The sequence below is a fragment of the Fundulus heteroclitus genome, unplaced genomic scaffold, assembly GCF_011125445.2.
Source record: "Fundulus heteroclitus isolate FHET01 unplaced genomic scaffold, MU-UCD_Fhet_4.1 scaffold_50, whole genome shotgun sequence".
NCBI classification, from domain to species: domain Eukaryota; kingdom Metazoa; phylum Chordata; class Actinopteri; order Cyprinodontiformes; family Fundulidae; genus Fundulus; species Fundulus heteroclitus.
The window spans coordinates 787,989-802,871 of NW_023396923.1; the positions used below are offsets into that span (position 1 = coordinate 787,989).

General features: G+C 43.2%; 1 protein-coding gene across 1 annotated transcript in view; it reads left to right on the forward strand.

The window, feature by feature from the left end:
* The window catches only part of LOC105922790 (NXPE family member 3), a 116,103-nt gene that overhangs the window by 23,196 nt on the left and 78,024 nt on the right, over window positions 1–14,883 (forward strand). The gene's annotated exons all lie outside the window — the stretch shown is intronic.

The following is a 14,883-nucleotide window of genomic DNA, read 5'->3' on the forward strand; positions in this document are numbered from 1 at the left end:
GGCTACCCAAAACAAACCAAGATTAGAATTAAAATTTAACCCTTCCGAAGCTGGCTTTATTTTATTTTTTCCCCTCTGACATAGTTTTCGTGCCCCAGGCCAGAACACACAGACCCAGCCTCGCCATAAACATTCAGATGTTTACATCATGGTCAGATTTGTTTATCATATCTATTGTCCTTCTCAGGTTATACTGTCCCTCTGAGGATCGCCTCAGCTCAGCATAACTAATAACATCAGATGATTTCGTAACTGATGACGCGTGTAACGTGGCCTTCTGATATTTTGACGCTTCTCAAAATTTCTCATTAGTTGCATTCAAATTCCAAGTAAAAAATAAATAAAATAAATGAATAGAAAACCCTTAGAAAAGCAACCATTTTTAGTTCCATACAGTTTGTTCAAAGCACAGTTTCCCTCATCTATTTAAATCAAAAATCTTGTATATCTAAACTTCTTTCAACTGGACTGGTTTGTGATGAATCATTATTATTATAAGCAATGAGATCTCAGTAATTTTAAATTACTTTAGGGCTAAAAAACAAGTGATAGGATCTCAGCCTAATTTTGTAAAACAGTAAACTTAACAAGCTTATGTAACGCTTATTTCCAATTTCTAACAAAGCTGAAATATTTCTGTTCAAGCCATGTTAATCTCTCCGTGTATCAATTTAATTTGGTCCTGATATTTAATGTTAAAAAACAAACTTTGTTATTTAAATCTCTCTTTTACTGTACCTCTATTGTTAACATAGTCCATGCTTAAAATGTCATTTGAATTACGGAGCTGCAGTTCTCCCAAAACAAATGAACATTCTGAAACCATGAACATTACTTTTACCCCGAATTAATTCACACAGACGAACGTTTAGTTACATAGATACATACACACGTACGGTTACATACAAACGATGACATTCAGACAGACAAACACGTGCAGGCCTGCTTTTTCACCATCTTAAATAGTTCTATGTTTTTCATAATTTTTAAACGTCAACGCCGAAAGATGTTTTCAACGCGTTAAGTTCCCGCTTAGTTTAAAAGGTGGAGAGCGTGCGCTGGTTACGACCCCCCGATGCTTCGTCCACACGCGGTTTTACGCTTCAGTCCCGCAAGGATACAACTCTGTGTCTCGCAGACACTTGGACGCTTACCCATTTTTGAAAGTTATACGTCGCTATTAGCAGTTCAGAACAGTTTTATCCACAACGGAAGTGTCTAGTCAGTCCCCACGTAAACGCTTCCCTGGTGCAACGCCTTTTTAGTTTCGTTTCCGTTTCCTTGTTTTTATCGCTTTTCTTTTTTCTCTTAATTTTATTTTTATTATTTAGTAGCAGTACTGCAATAAAATAAAATAATAGTAATAATAATAACCCCTATGTGAGAAATCTGCATGTTTAATCAAATCATTTCAAATCATTTATGCATGTCATGCGTCTGGGCCCCTACGTTTTTCAGCATGAAATCGAACGTCTCACCCTGGGGCTAGGCTTGACCCTGAAAAACCTCTGCCTTTCCCCCATTACACTGACTCTTCTGCATCCAGACTTTTTTTTTTTTTGTTTGTTTTTATTTATTTTATCCTTTTTTTGTTTTTTTATTATTATTTTTTACGTCCTTAGCACGATCGACCAACTACATGAAAGGCCTCACATCCGATGGTCGCCTTTTTGGTATAATGGTCGGGGTCCCCACTTATCAAAGCTGCAAACGTCTTCGCAACAGTCAAGGACTTAAGCATCCCTGCCGCTTTCATCCACAACAGAAGTGGACAGCCTCTTGCACAAACCCAAGACAAGAGGACTTTAATGGACCAGCTGGAAACTGCTCAGCCGGTCACCTGTTCTCCAGGTGAAAATCACTCTGCCACTCCTCCCCCTTGTGGGAAAGTCCGTATTTCAGCTGAAAACGTATTCTAATTAAATTTTGAATTTTAGTTTAATGTTTAAACCTTAGTCACCGTTCGGTATTGCGAACCCTGTTTTATTTGCCTTAAGGATTAAATATAATTCATTATTTCTACCGGCTTTTACTTTTACTACCTTTTAGGTTTACAGTTTTAAATTTTAAAATTTCTTGAGGTATACTTTAAAATGGGGTTTAAAATTTAAAAGCTTGCAAGCATTTTTGACCAATTGCGTTTGTTTTTAAAAGAGCTGGAAAATAATCCCCTTACCGTCTCATGAAAGAAAGGTTCGGATCTTCGCGTCGACGCCCAGAGATGCTCCGAGACCAGGAGCTCCTCCACATCCCTTGAAAATCCATTCGGGGTACCAGAGGCCGGATAACCTCTCCGGGCCGGCCAAAGCAGCTCCTGTCCTCGGACTCCCCGGCTCGTCGGTCGGAGATCCTGTTCGTGACGCCAAATTGTTGTGGGAGGTTTGGGTGGAATTCTAAGCAATGGTAACTGAGTTCCCATCTTTACTAAATGACGAGACGGTGGTATAACGTTCCAGCACTTTTATTGAGAAACAGAGCAGAGATTCACATAGTTGGAAAGTAATCGCACCCTTCGGTTCCGCTGCAGTCTCTGTCTGCCCTGTCTCTGACTGCCTCGCTTTTCGGGCTTCCCCTAATACTGCACCGTGGCCTTCCCATGAGACAAAACAAAGACAGTCTATCGTAAACAATCAGGATCCCTCAGCAGCTGCAGCATTTGGCCTTGCAATCAGAAAACAGTGGATCTTATACACAGACATCAGGTCTCCAGGCCTCCTCTGTCCGAGTGGTGTGAGGCCATAGTGACTTCAGAATAATAATTCTTATAACAATTTCCTGCAACATTCTGTAGAACGTTGGGGCTAGAATATTCCAGAACTCTTTATAAAACTCAGTAGGGAATCCATCTGGACCTGGAGCCTTTTTATTAGGCATGCTTTTAAGAGCTTCCTGGGTTTCAGCTGTTGTCAGCGGGGAATCCAGTGTCATTCTTTGGTTATCTGATAATTTAAGAAGTGTAATTTTATCCAGAAATATCTTAATATCCTTCTCTGATGGATTTATCTGTGGTGTGTATAAAGATTTGTAGAAATCGCGGAAGGTATTATTCATACACTCCGGTTCACTTACTGTATTACCAGTTGAATCTGTAACTGCAAATATAGTAGTTTTCTCCTTATTTATTTTAAGCTGATTAGTGTCATGGTTTTCAGGTGACGAGTCCACATGCAGATACGAACGGGAGGCAATGCACAGTTTTTAGATATTTTATTTGGAAAACAGGCAGGTCTACGGACGGAACTACAGGTGAATCGGCTGGGTCAGAACGTCACGGCTGGAAAGTCTGCAAGAGAGAGTGAGTGAGTACTCTGAAGGAAGAACCCGGAGAATTGCTAGAAGTAGCGCTGCTTACCATTAGGCTGGGCGGACCTAACCGGGAAGAAGTAGCGTCAGGAGAACTCTATGAAACTACTCTGCTGGAGAGAGGCGGCTAGTGGCTGAGGGCGGCTGATGTAGCTGGCGAGGAATCCTGAGCGAGCCTCATCGGCAACGGTTGACAGATGGATTGACCAGAGTGAATACAGAACCAACAGAACCCGGGAGAGGGGATCTCAGGCCTCGCTGGGTAACTTCCAGGAAGTATGAGGGGAGCGCCAGAGCAAAATAATCCAAAAATGAAGAGTAACAAAAACTCACAAGCTGGTCTCCGAGAGTTGGGACTGAGGCCACGTCGTACCACGACTGGGTAAGGCTCCGGCGTCTTCCATCTGTCAGCGCTCTGCTTAAGACGCCAGAGGAAGCCGCCTGCAACGAGCTGCAGGTGTGGACCACACCTCCTCAGCCAACTAGACACACCTGAGGAGTAGAGTTAGAGCAGCCAAAACACAGAGAACCCTGACAATTAGCTAGGACGCTTCCTGACTTATTGCCATGTTCAAAATTTTCTATTTGAAGTCTTTGTATTAGAAATCTATTTTGCTTTTCAATATAGTGGTTTAGTTCTAATTTTACTTCACGGATTTTACCTAACTTTCCTTCTTCTTGAGAGGATTCTAGTAACTTAAGTTTTTCTTCTAATTCCTGAATCTTTTTGTTTTCTTTTTTCTTTTTATGAGATGAGAAAGAAATTATTTTACCTCTCATCACTGCTTTTCCAGCTTCCCACAATATTGATGCCGATGTACCTGGTTGATCATTGTATTCTAAGTATGAAGCCCACTGTTCTTTGATGAATTTTATAAATTCTTCATCTTTAAGCAGTGATGTATTAAATCTCCAGGTTTTGTTTTGTGGGGTGATTTTTTTATTAATTAAGGTGAGAGTAACAGGAGCGTGATCACTGATAGCAATAGGATGAATTACCGTCTCTGAAACGACCGACAGCATTGAGCTACTTATTAGAAAGTAGTCCAAACGAGAGTACGAATTTTGAACATTTGAGAAAAAAGTGTATTCTTTACTATTAGGATGAAGAGAACGCCATGCATCGCAAAGACCAAAATCACTCATGTATTGTTTGACTACACTTACTGACTGTCAACTACACTGAGCCCCTGTTTTATTCAACCTGTCTATATCGTTATTTAAACCAAAGTTGAAGTCACCTCCTATAATTAGTGAACAATCCCCGTGTTTTGAAAGTGCAAGGAAGAATTGGTGGAAAAAAGAGGGGTCATCAACATTTGGACCATATATACTGACAATACATAGCTTCTGGTTATGGATAGCTATTTTAATTATTATGTATCTACCTTCAGGATCTATAGTTTTATCTAATATTTTAAAACTAACGTTTTTGTGGATTAAGATTGCTACACCTCTCTGTCTAGAGTTATAGCCGGCCGCAAACACATCAGGGAACTCAGGTGAATTAAGCTCACTTGCATTTGTAGCTGATTTGTGGGTTTCTTGCAATAAGACAACATCTGCCTTTAATCTAGTAAGCTTGTTAATGATCTTCATTTTTTTCTCTCTGGTGCCAGCCCCATGCACATTCCATGTCACAAACTTTACATTCGCCATAGATGTGAGTGAGAAGTTAGAAGGTGCATGCCTTCGAGAAAATAGTCATACATAGACCCAGGTAGCATCATATGATGTGCTTGTGATTGATTGATGATCAGGAAAGAAGCAGACAAATAAGATAGAAATACACAAAAAAAATAAAAAAGTGCAAAGAGTAAGAGTGTGAAAAGGGATAAACCATAGCCTGTGCCTTGTGTACCCAACCGTGAACAACAACCATACCAACGTGTTCTTGAGCTGTGCGTGTATTTCATTTATCACTGTGTACCGATCTGTGCGCCTTTTTTATTTATTTATTTTATTTATTTATTTTAAGTCATTGAAACATGCTTTAAGTCCACCTGTGGTGTAACTAATAAAGCCAAGGGGTGATCTTCTGATCCCTGAACAACTGTCCATTAATATAAAGTCTGTCAACCGATATGGTGGCTTTAACGCCGTCCATCATATATTTTTTCCTGATTGGGAACAGCACTCGCCTGCGATCTAGGATTTCCTTAGGAAACTGATCATTAACACTTGTTTATAATGCTCAAATTTAGCTATGATCGGGCAAGGACGGGTTTTGTCGGGTTTCTTACCTCCGAGCCGGTGGACTCGATGAAAAGTGATGTTTTTTACCTGATCCGCCGGGATTTTTAGCTTCTGCTGGAGAAAGTTCCGGACCGTTTCTTCGGCTATCTCTCCCTGCTGCTCCTAGATGCCTGCAAAAATTAGATTATCTCTCATACTTCGCGACTGTATGTCCAGAATGGATTCCTTCATTTTCTTATTTTCGCCGGAAAGCTGGATAATCCCTTCGGTCAGCTCCGTAACCTTCCCCCTCAGCGCATCATTCTCTGCGGCCATAGCTGTTAGCTGGGCTTTGCTAAACTCCACCGACTCCCTGAGAGACTGAAACTCCTTATGTAGAACCTCTACCAAGGCGAGACGCGCGTCAAGGCTGGTAAGCTTCTTGTCGATGGATTCCAAGATGTCACTGAAGTTCCTGTCAGGAGACAGAGTGGATGAAGATGACGCACTGGTGGAATTAGAACGAGTGCGCTTAAGTGACGTTGTGCTAGCAGCCGTAGGCTTCTGGGCCTTCCCCATCACGATGCTATCAAAACACTCGTCCAGGTAACACTCCAGGCTCGTCACGGTCTCTTCGTCCAGTTTGTTCCCTCGTAAAAAATAAGACAGTTGTAAATGTTTGGGCTTTAACTTTGTATTATTTTCAGTTATTGGTTCGTTCTTACCTTAGCTTGTTTGATTTGAATTACATGAACGCCTCCATTTTACTTACGCACAGCTCTCGCGAGATCTCAGCCGCTCATCTCCGTCCGTGTATTTTAGACAGTGTGATTAAAGTAGATGAGTAGATTGAAATATCTCACTTTGTCCTCTGGCTATATTTGGAAAGACTGCAAACACCTGGGACGTGTGGTAATACAGGGACTGCACCGCTGAAATGCTGGGGAAATGCTGAAGGTGAGTGGAAGTGGCATGTCCAACCACTGAAATCACCAGAGTTGAATATTACGACTACAGTGTTATGACAGATACTTTTCAGCTTTTCCAACCTAAACATGCCCACACAAACTCTGTCCAATCACAGTGTAGTAGTAGGACACCCCGTGAGAAAAAAGTTCCTGTTGCCTGCTGCCTTCGCTCACTGGTAACTTTTTAATGAACAGTGCAATTGTTTTTACTAGGAATACGGCCACGATTCATCGACAGTACAGGTTGTGTGAGTCCCAACTAGGCTACTATCGGTAATTTACCTGCCCTGCCCGGTTTTCAGCCTCACCTGGCGTTTTTTTTAATAATGTGGACCAACAGGACATACATCCTGCTTGTCTGCGTCTGTATATCCCTACTGCCCGCTGACCTGGAAGTGGCGGGTTTGCTGCAGTATTCAGCCGCTGACCTGCTCCGGCTCCGCTGACACTCCCTTGGACCTGCGCCCGAGGCACTCCACCTTCACCTGGACATCACCTTCCAGCCACGGCGAAGATACATCTACCGAGGGTCCCGCCGGATTGTCCACCACAACGGTTCAACAGCAATAAAATCCATGCTCCACTAGCCGGTGGACATATTCTGGATCTAATCTGCTGCTCTGGCGGCATCCCCCACAATATAACATCCGATGAACTCCCCATTTTCTCCTCTCATTTGCAGTGAATCTTACTCTCTCTATCTCTAAAACATCCCGCCTCATATCCTTCCGGAACATAAAGAACATTGATCCCTCCACCCTCAAGTTTTCACTGTTCCTACCTCCATGACTTTAATAATCTGCAAACCCATAATGACCTGGTCTTTCACTACAACACTGGTCTCCATAATATTCTTAACTCACTTGCTCCACTAAAAAATAGATTTGTTTCTTTCTCCGTCTCCGCCCCCTGGTACATCCCAAATCTCCGACGCATGAAAACAAAAGGACGGCAACTTGAAAGACTTTATAGAAAAACTGGTCTCACTATACACAAAGAAATGTACAATAATCACATTATTCTGTAATGATCGGAGCAGGAGACCCAGAATACAACCAGACCAGCAGAGGTTCAGTGTAGAATCTTCTTTTATTAACAAAAATTGAAACAGGGAAAAAAACAAAAGGAACCGTCAACCCAAAAGACGGCACAGAAACAGACGGACTCATTGGGCAGGCCAGGCAGGAACAGACAGAACGGCACAGGTTTTTGGAGACAAGGTGGTCGAAATTCAAAAAAGCAAAACATAACAGAACTTGCAGGAGGTGACTCACCTACACTCAACAAGAAGACCTGGCACTGATGTCTGGTGAGAGGTGATTGCAGCAGGGGTGGAGTTAGGCAGGTGTGCAGAGTAAGTAATTAGACCAGACATCAGTGCTGAGGCTCAAAACAAAAACAGATCAAAAACCAAACCTAAACTAAGAAGCTTCTAAAGACCTAACAGGAAAAATTAAAACAGTAAACAAGAATCTAGACAAAACAGAACTCAAAACAGCCAGATAATAAAAGACAGGAGAGAGAAGGAAAACTAACAACTAACATAAACCAGAACAGAACTCAGAATATTACATATTCACTATAAGGACTCCATTGCCAGCACTAAATCACAGTACTACTCCAGCTTATTCACTGCCAATCAACATAGCTCTAAGTCACTTTTCTCTATACTCAACAATACTATCAAACCCCAGGACTCTTTCTCCCCGCACCTTTACACAACCTCCTTCTGCAATGACATCATGTCATACTTCACAGAAAAAATCAAGAACATTCACCAGAACCTTGGATCAACGGCTCATCTCAGCACCTCAGCAGATCTCCCCTAGCCTACACATTCATTCTCCTCCTTCTATCTTCCCACTGTCTCGGAAATCACAGAGCTCATCCGGAAATCCAAACCATGCACCTGTCAATTGGACCCCTTCCCAACACAAATTGTCAAAACCTGCCTCCCCTCTCTGGTTCCCCTCATCTCTGCTATCATCCACACCTCCCTCACCACTGGAACTGTCCCTACACCTCTCAAAACTGCTGCCATCACCCAATTGTAAAAAAAAAACTGGTGCCGACCCCATCAACTTCAACAATCTCCATCTCCAATTTACCCTTCATTTCAAAAATTCTTGAAAAAACAGTTGCCTCCCAGCTCCATTCTCACCTATCTGCCAACAGCCTGTATGAAGAATTTCAGTCTGGTTTCCGGCCACTCCATAGCACTGAAACAGCACTCATCAAAATCATCTGATTCTGGACTACTCACCATCCTCATCCTCCTCGACCTGAGTGCAGCCTTTGACACCATCTGTCACACCACTCTCCTCAGTAAGCTTTCTTCCATTGGCATCACTAACACTCCGTTGGACTGGTTTATTTCCTACTTCTCTGGCTGCACTCAGTTAATTCAACTGAAGACCCTCAAATGCACCCCCCCCCCCCCGTCACCTCAGGTGAGCCCCAGGGCTCTGTACTCGGGCCCCTCCTCTTCATCATCTATCTCCTTCCCCTTGGCAATATCTTCCGCAAATTCAATATCCACTTCGATTGCTATGCCGATGACACCCAGCTCTACCTCTCCACGCAACCATCGTCCTCTCTTCCTCCCACCTCCCTGACAGATTGCATCTGTGAAATAAAAGCCTGGTTCACCAACAACTTCCTTCAATTAAACAGTAGTAAAACTGAGGTTCTCCTCATTGGCACCAAATCAACTCTTTCCAAAACCGACAGTTTCCCACTTATTATTGACAGTTCCTCCATCTCCCCCTCCCCCCAGGTTAAGAGTCTGGGTGTCATCCTTGATAGCATCCTATTCTTTCAATCCCATATCAATAAGATTACCCGGTCTGCCTACTTCCACTTAAGAAACATCAACCGCCTCCGTCCCTCCCTTACCCCACGCACTGCTGCCATACTTGTGCACAGCCTTGTCACCTCCCGACTGGATTACTGCAACTCACTCCTCCTTGGCCTTCCTCAGAAATTACTCCATAAACTACAACTGGTCCAGAACTCAGCTGCTTGCATTATAACAAGAACTCCCTCTATCCACCACATCACTCCCGTCCTGCAACAGCTCCACTGGCTCCCCGTGCAGTTCTGCATCCAATACAAAATTCTCATGGTGACATTCAAGTCCCTTCACCACCTTGCCCCACCCATATCTGTCAGGCCTCCTCCATATTCCCACCCCCTCCCGTGCTCTTAGATCCTCATCTGCTTTACACCTGTCTGTCCCTTCCGCCCGTCTCACTCCATGGGGAGCAGAGCATTCAGCCGCTCTGCCCCCCGCCTCTGGAACTCTCTACCACCCCTACTTAGAAACACGGACTCACTTCTCCATTTTAAATCACAACTCAAAACTCATCTATTTAAGACTGCCTGTTCTCTTTAATTATAAATTTCCCTGTCCCAGCCTCTGTATTTTGAAAAAAAAAAAATTATTTTGTTTCTGACATTCTGTTTTTTATCCTTTTGTACGGTGACCTTGAGTGTCCAGAAAGGTGCCTTTTAAATAAAATGTATCATTATTATTATATCAGTTCTCGCAGAGTATGTAGCAGAATTTACTCCTATTGAATTTGCCCTGTTTTTTTTTACTTTTTCAGAGGCACCATTTGTTCAGTCTATCCAGAACATAGGTCAGGACTGGATGACTATTTCTCTGTCATTCTCGATTCTCCAGTTTGGAGACAATGGTTTATCACTACCAGATCCTCTTTTCTACCCAGGCCAAAGATCACTTGAAGTAATTTTATCAGGGGACATACTGGGGTACTCTTGGCTTGTACCGCCACATATTTCTCTGATTTTAGTCTGTGATACAATATATTAAATTACTTTTATTTTTATTTTATTGTAGATTTTATAGTTCTGATTTTAATTTTGTCTTTTGATGCTTGTATGTTTTTTTGAGTCTGTGTAATGGGTTTATGTTGTTTCACGGTACAGCACTTTGGTCCTTTGAGAAATTTTAAAGTGCTTTATAAATAAAGTTGGATTGCATTGGGTATGTGCTGCCCCTACATGGTCTGTAATAACTTTAATGACCTCAGCTGTTCAGTCTCTAACTGCATATTACTACATGCCTCCTTCCGTAGTGGCACTCGTACAAGGAAGGAACTCTTGTCCGCTCAATCCTAAATACACAGCAGACTGACTAAGAAAGCACCTCTCCATACCTATTAGGGAAAATGCTCTCATCTGCTCTAAATAAATCATCCTGATAGAGACTTTCAACTAACTCAACAGTTAGTCTGTCATGGTTTTTAAGTGTTTAGCCCACATGCAGAACACAATCGGGAGGCAGAGAGCAGTTTTAAGCTGTCTTCCACTCATCCTCCCGGCGGATTCGCACTAAGTGGTAAGCATTTCGGAGATCTAATTTAGTAAAGATCACCGCTTCTTGGACCGGTTCGAGGGCAGAGGACAAGAGAGGGAGCGGGTGCTTGTTTTTCACAGTAATTTGGTTCAACCTGCGATAGTCAATACATGGGCGAGAGACTCGCTTCGGGCTTATATATTTTTCAAGGTCCTGGCGCTCGGCCCTGGAGATGTATAAGCGTCTTTCAGGCAGCAGGGTGGCAGGTAAAAGATCGATATTTTAACCTCCAGCCTGGAGCTGCCAAACGAGCTGCAGGTGCGTACCATGCCCACCCATCAACTGCAATCACCTGTGAGAGAGAAGAGAGCAGAGAGCAGGCAGTGCTGACAGCAAACTGCACAGCACTGCCTGTAGAATCCTGACATAGTCAATCTCTCTGGTGCTTCCCAGAAAGCCATCAACTGTTGCCGACACAATCTTTGACATTTCTTTTTCGTAAATGGCAAATACATTTGCATACAACTCTAGGACAAGACCTCCTCTTGGCAAATCATATTACAATCTGTGCTTTCTCTGTTCAGAATATAAGCTTCTTTTTCAAAGACAACCTGCAGTAAAAGGAACTGAGAAAATGGTCACAGGAAGCCGAGGAAGTCCTTGATGTCATGAATCGGAGGCAAGGGACCCAGAATTCAGCCAGACCAGCAGAGGTTCAATTAGATCTTTTATTAACAAAAGGCAAAACAAACAGACGACCTGGCACTGATGTCTGGTCTCAACTGTTTATATGGAGGAGGAAGCAGGTGAAGCCGGTCAGAGATGATTGCAACAGGGGTGGAGTAAGGCAGGTGTGCAGAGTGGGTAATTAGACCAGAACTGCCTCATGTCAAGTATCAGTGCAGAGGATCAAAACAAGAAATAAACCAGAAACCAAAGCTAAAAAGCTGACAGGACAAGTGGACAGAAACTACACCAAACTTACTGAGAAACAAAATCACTCTAAAGTAAAAACCTAAAACAAAAAATAAAGCTTAGACTAAAACAAATGACAAAACAGGATAAACTAACAGTAAATAAAAATCCAGACAGAACACAAACTCAAAGCAAGCAGAAAACCTAAAGCAGGAGAGGAAAATGACTCAAATAAAACCAGAACAAAAACCAGAATATTACACTTGAGGCTTGTTTTGAGGCAACAAACTGGGTTGTACTGTGCCAGCCACATGGAGAAGACATTTGTTAATGTTTCACCGTGTCCCGTCTACGGTGAAGCACCCTCGGTGGACCCAGCTCGTTTTACCCAGTCAGGCGACCCCCACTTACTTATTACCTTGAATGTAGGACGCATAAAACAGACAAGTATGCTTTTAGTTATATTTTATCTACGTAAAGACAGAGAAATAGTTACAGTCACACCAGCGCTGATGGGCCCCTGATCGGCAGGAAGGCCTCGATTGCTCATCACACAAACATTATATAGGGATCTCGGGACACACCCATACAAGGGCAGTACACATCCAAACTGTGACATCAGCAGGGAAACTGTGTCACCTCCGGGGTGGTATCTGATAGATATGTGCCAATCTTTTGGGTCAGTGCCATCTAAGTGTGCCATGCAGTTCTGGGATAAACAGCTCGTTCGACTTGACCTCGTTGATATCCTAACACATCAATGCCATTAAGCCAGTGACCTGAAGGGATGAAACTGGTATAAGAACAGGTCAGGTGAGAAGGATTAAACCCCTCTAAGAGGGACTGGGGGCATGCTCCCCAGAAGAAAGATTTTGGCCCCAGTGTTGCTGACCACCCTGTCAGACACACAGTTCTGTAGGCATACATACTGTGGTCTGCCTGTCAAGGTAATCAACAATCCAGGACACGATGGGGGCAAACTGTAGTGGATCGGTGAAGGGCCTGACCATGGGCCTTAGCTGCTCCAGGACTAGCCTCTCAAGGGTTTTCATGATGTGGGACGTCAGTGCTACCGGTCTGTAGTCCCGAGGGCCGCTAGGACGCGGCGTCTTTGGCACAGGAACGGGGCATGACGTCTTCCACAGCATGGGGACTCTGTGGAGGTGCAACTCAGGCTGAAGACTAGGCTAAGTACTCCACACAGCTGGTAGGCAGAAGCTTTGAGCCCCCTGGGGAATACACCATCGGGGCCAGCAGCTTTGCTGGAGTGGAGTCTGGTTAGTTGTCTTCTCGCCAGGTCAGGAGTGAAGGTCACTGTTGAGGTAACAGTAGGGGGAGGGGTAAGGTCCTCAGGTTGTGGAGGACATGATTTGAAGTAGGAGGGAGGGGTGGAATCGGTGGATGTGGATTGAGGTGGTGAGGAGCAAACATTGGGTCTGTAAGGAGTAGGACTGGGGGAAGGTGGAGTGGTCATTGTAGGGAAGCCAATAGCAGAGAGTTGTGGGGGATGGGCCGCAGTATCAAACCTATTGAAAAATAGGTTCAGGTCAATGGCCCAGTCCACGCTACCTTCCAACCCCATGCCAGTGGACTTCTGGAACCCTGTGATGGCTCTCATCCCACTCCACACATCCCTCAAGTTGTTAGTCTGGAGTTTATTCTCCAGCTTTCTCCTGTATTTGTCCTTAGCCTCCTTGATTTTACATTTGAGAACCCCCTGCACTCTCCTCACCTCCTCACGGTTGCCATCTCTGAACGCCCTATTCTTCTCATTCAGAATGGCCTTTATGTTCTTGGTGATCCATGGTTTATTGTTGACGTAACAGGTGACAGTCCGAGCTGGAACATTGCAGATATAGTCTGTGATGCACTCTATGAGCCCATCGATGTCCTCCCTGTGGGGCTCACAGAGTGCAGGCCAGTCAGTCACCTCAAAGCAGGCCTGCAGTGCCTCATAAGCCTCCTCCAACCACCTCCTCACAGTTCTTGTGGTCGTAGGCTTCCTCTTCACCAGAGGCACATAACAAGATTTGAGGTGAATCAGGTTGTGATCTGACCTGCCCAGAGGGGGGAGAGAAGTGGAGATGTATGCATCCTTAATGTTAGCATACATCAGGTCCAGGGTCCTCTCCTCTCTGGTAGGGCAGCTCACATGCTGTTTGAAGGTCGGCAGAACTTTGTTCATGGTGACATGGTTGAAGTCTCCCGACATGATGGTGAGACAATTACTATAACCTTTTTCAGTTGTTAGTTATTTGAGTGAATGGAAGGATAATAATAAATTTGAGGACGAATGTAGATGGATTTTAAATTTGAAAGGCAAATGTATTTTATCACAAAGTAGTAGGTTAACAAAGAAAAAGACCATATGTAAATCCCTATTATTCACACCAATTTCGTACCTTCCACTAACATTACTGCTTTGCTATAAGCAGCACGTCCTGTGACACATCATAGAAACTACAAAAAACAAAAACGCTAATGTTAACGTTTATTAGTTGACCTAGATCTCATAATGAAGCTAGCTAGTGTAGTCACTAAAAACTCAACTTTATGCAAAGTACTTTATAAGATAAGATAAGATAAGATAGTCTTTATTGATCTCACGATGGAGAAATTCACTCGTCACATCGGCTCATACAAGAAGGTGCAGAGTAGCGAAGGTGCATTCAGTTATCTACAGTGAATCTTCATATATACAATGGATCAAAAAGAATACCAAAAAATACAAAAAAGGAAATAGGAATGGGCATATGATGTCTCATTTACATTCTTAGTGGTCTCTATATATATATATATATATATATAAACATATCTATATACTTAAATATATACATATATCTATGCGCCTACATACATACGTACCTACGCGTATATATGTGCATATACATTGTATACATTTGTACATACATACATACATACATACATGTGGGCTGACTTATGTTCAGGTGTTGATAGCAGCAGAAGTCACTACATCAGGATTATTGCACGGGTTGTAGGACAGTGTATTAGTTAGATTATTGCACCTTGGTTATTGCACATTAATTATTACAGTTATGGTCACAGTTACAGTGCAGCATTGTAAAATCTGATAGCAGCAGGAATGAATGACCTGCGGTAGCGCTCCTTTTTACAGACAGGATGTCTAAGTCTGTCACTAAAGGAGCTGCTCAGCTCCTCTACAGTCTGATGCAGGGGGTG